Source organism: Lissotriton helveticus, chromosome 1_1, assembly GCF_964261635.1.
Source record: "Lissotriton helveticus chromosome 1_1, aLisHel1.1, whole genome shotgun sequence".
NCBI classification, from domain to species: domain Eukaryota; kingdom Metazoa; phylum Chordata; class Amphibia; order Caudata; family Salamandridae; genus Lissotriton; species Lissotriton helveticus.
The window spans coordinates 915,792,212-915,795,569 of record NC_136057.1 but is presented as its reverse complement, the minus strand read 5'-3'; the positions used below and the strand labels follow the sequence as shown (position 1 = coordinate 915,795,569).

Below are 3,358 nucleotides of genomic sequence, written 5' to 3'. Positions count from 1 at the left end.
TAAAACTGGGAGAAGATTCTATAGACACTGAAGTTTACCACAAAGCAACAGATAGGAATACAGCTCTTGCGTATGATAGTTTTCATTCCAAGAATCTAATTGATAACTTGCCATACTCTCTGATGTTGAGGGCCAAAAGAATTTGTTCTGAGGAAGTTTCTCTACAGTCCAACATTAAGGATATTTTGACAAAGTTCACCATGAAAAGGTATCCATCCGGTGTACTTGAAGTGGCCAAAGATAAAACTGAGAAACAAAGGAGAGAGTCTTTGTTGACCACAAAAATTAAGACGCAAAATCAACGCCAGGTATTTGTTTCCAAATATTCAACCAATTCTCAAGACATCAAAAGAAGTATCAGTCGACATTGGGAATTGTTGAGTAATGAATGTGATTTCAAAGACTTGTTCACCAACAAACCTATTTTTGCATACAAAAGGTCGCGTAACATCAAGGAATTGTTGAAACCAAACCCCACAACGACTACTGTCAATTTCAAGGGCATGAAGAAGTGCCAAAACTGTGTTCACTGCAATAATGTAATAGTGTCAGACACTGTGAAACATCCGCATACTGGTGAAAACATTCCCACTAAAATCAATGCGGATTTCAACTCCACAAATGTGATATATGCAATTAAGTGTCCATGTGGCCTATTGTATGTGGGCAAGACAGAAAGAAAAATTAAAATACGGATATCAGAACATAAAAGTACAATTCGCAACAAGAACATTAACAGTAGTTTGGCGGTACACTGGGACAAGAACAGACATACAATTGCCCAGTTAAAATTTCAGGTTCTGGAGGTGGTGGGCTCATCACCCGGTAAAAGTCTCACAAAATCTCTTTTACAGAGAGAAATTGTTTGGATTAAAAAATTACAGACACAAGATCCCAAAGGGATCAATGATCGAGTAGATTTAATATGTTTTCTCTGATTATTGCACAGACTATTACGCTGGAGGACTGTAACTGCATCAGAATATTTTCAGCATTGTTTATATAATTTTTTGTTGTTGCTCTGTATTAACTTTTATAATTATTCTACTGTTTCTGCATAATCACACTACACAAACATGGCGCCCACACTTTAGTCCATTGAGCTGTTTCTGATAATTAGTCCGTTGTTTATGGCTTCAGCGCCCCACACGTCACTTATTAAGGCCGACGCACTCAGTATGTCGTTTCGTTTCCACCGACACCAGAGGCACGGGTTCGCCGAGTAAGGAGATTGAGATACATTGTATCGGATATCAGGTATTTTGAGCCGTCCTCGCTTGCTACTTTGTTGCGCTCCGGTTGTCATTTGCTTTCTAAGCGGAGATCTTTGTCTCTATAGGTCTAACTTTGTCAACGGACGGGAGAGTGGATTAGATAATTAAGCACAGTGAGCAGCAACGGACAGTGTCGTTTAGGTGTGTATTTGGGGTCGGCTAAGGGCGGAGTTACTGTAGCAGACGGAGATTGAAATGAGACAATGTTGTAATACCAGCTTTTCATTTTTGAAGGTTCATGGTTTTAAGCGGTGGGACGAATAATTTTTGTCATGGATTGCATCAGGCTGAACGTCGTTCTACATAGATGCATACTAATGTAGTTTCAGTAAGTTACAGAGCATTTTTCCGTTTGTTCGGTATTTGTATATGTTCATTTTCGGTGAGGGAATTTACTTTGTTTTCACAGTATGGATTTTCTGAAAACGTTCGTTCAAGTCAAGCTCTTTTCTTCAAGCACATGTTCCTTTTCTTGCATACAAGTGAGTGTTCATCAAAACTCGTTTTTACATGGAGGGATATCAGTGCACATTTCAGTTGTGAAAACTAAGTGCTTATAAAATGTTGTGGTAACCTATGAACCTGAAGATTGTTTTGCCCTTCACACCCAAGTGATTGAGCTTTTTTTGTTTTTCTATGTCATTTCAGGTAACGCCCCTGAAGAAGGGCCGAGTGGCCCGAAATGCATTGGGCAGGGCATGAACTTGTTATACATGAATAATGAAAATGAAGTGTTGTTAAAAAGCATATGTTTTTGTTCATTAATGAAGGTCGTGTTTTTGCTTATGAGTTTAAGCATGTATGATAAAAAATTGATTTTGTCAATACAATTATCCTTTTTGGAAACGATATAATGGTGTTGTTTCATTGATTTATCATAAATTTGAATATTTGCTAAAGTTGTATTAACGTTGTATCCCCTGGTTGGGATGCGCAACAGTGGGTAGAGGGCAAGCGGTTTCGCTTGTTTTCTCTTTCAAGTTCCACAAACAATGCCATCAAGTTGGAAATTGTCAGTTTATCAGTGCGGTGAAAGCCTACCCCTGGCTACTCCAGGAGTGTACTTGGGTTTGTTACTCTGGTTACATTGTACCTGCCATCAGACAGTCTGCTGTTCTCCTCTAGAGACAGCAGGGGTTCATTGAAATTTCTGAAATAAAGAGATTCTTATTCATCTTCTTCCCCATGTATGGTGTGTGGCAGGTTATTCGAGAGAGTACAAAGAAAATGAAGGAGGCCCCCTAATTTTTTCAGGTCTGGGACCAGGGGAATCAGGTTAGAGAAAAATGAAAGTGTCCCTAAGGTCTACTCCTAACGTGGAGATAGTGTAAGGGAAATGGATACCCACAGTAAGGAAATTTCTGGCACAACAACCACTTATATACATGTATAAAAAACCTCAAATGAGTAACAATAAGCAACAATTTAAATCAGTGACAGCAGAAAAGATACTACGGCAAATGAATTTATACAAAAACTCTAAAGGAAAATTTGAACATGGATTTATTGCACTTCATAGGTCTTTAAAAACATACACTTCTTGTACATACAACATGATTGTGAAAAATACAATATTATACAATGATTAAAAATGAATTTTGTTCTTGAGAACAGGAGTCGACGCGGCGTTTCGGTTAAAAACCTTCTTCGGGACAATTTCTATAAAGAAACACAAAATTACTAAATGATAATACATATTTAGGCAAATAAAACCTATGCTCTCATGTTCCTATGATTCTTCATCTGCATGTCACACTTTTGTATTTAAAAAGGGGGAGAGATACACATTAACAACTTGACAACTATAGCTTGCACCGGCTGATTGAGTCATAATCTCTATTACTAATAACCAGACTTTATTTGATTTTAACATTCACTGAGTAGCAAAAAGGAATGCAATGTTTTCTATTTCTCAGATATAGACAAAATTCAATAAAAGCATAGAGTCGGTGTCTGCACAATTGGAAGTACTTGTTAAATTATGGTGGTTGTGTCATAAAGTACCTGAGGTATCTGGTTATGGAAGCGCTAAGCATCAACATATAAGGTGCTCATTATACATGTGGTAAGAGATAATGCAGTCA

The 3,358-nt window shown here is 37.7% G+C and overlaps 1 long non-coding RNA gene across 1 annotated transcript; it reads left to right on the top strand.

Annotated features, from left to right (window-relative positions):
- The first annotated feature begins 1,323 nt into the window (after positions 1-1,323).
- Positions 1,324-2,068, top strand: LOC144771398 (uncharacterized). The gene is made up of 4 exons (XR_013599278.1): positions 1,324-1,415; positions 1,509-1,602; positions 1,684-1,756; positions 1,923-2,068. It is a non-coding gene; the product is annotated as an uncharacterized LOC144771398 (long non-coding RNA).
- Positions 2,069-3,358: the final 1,290 nt, after the last annotated feature.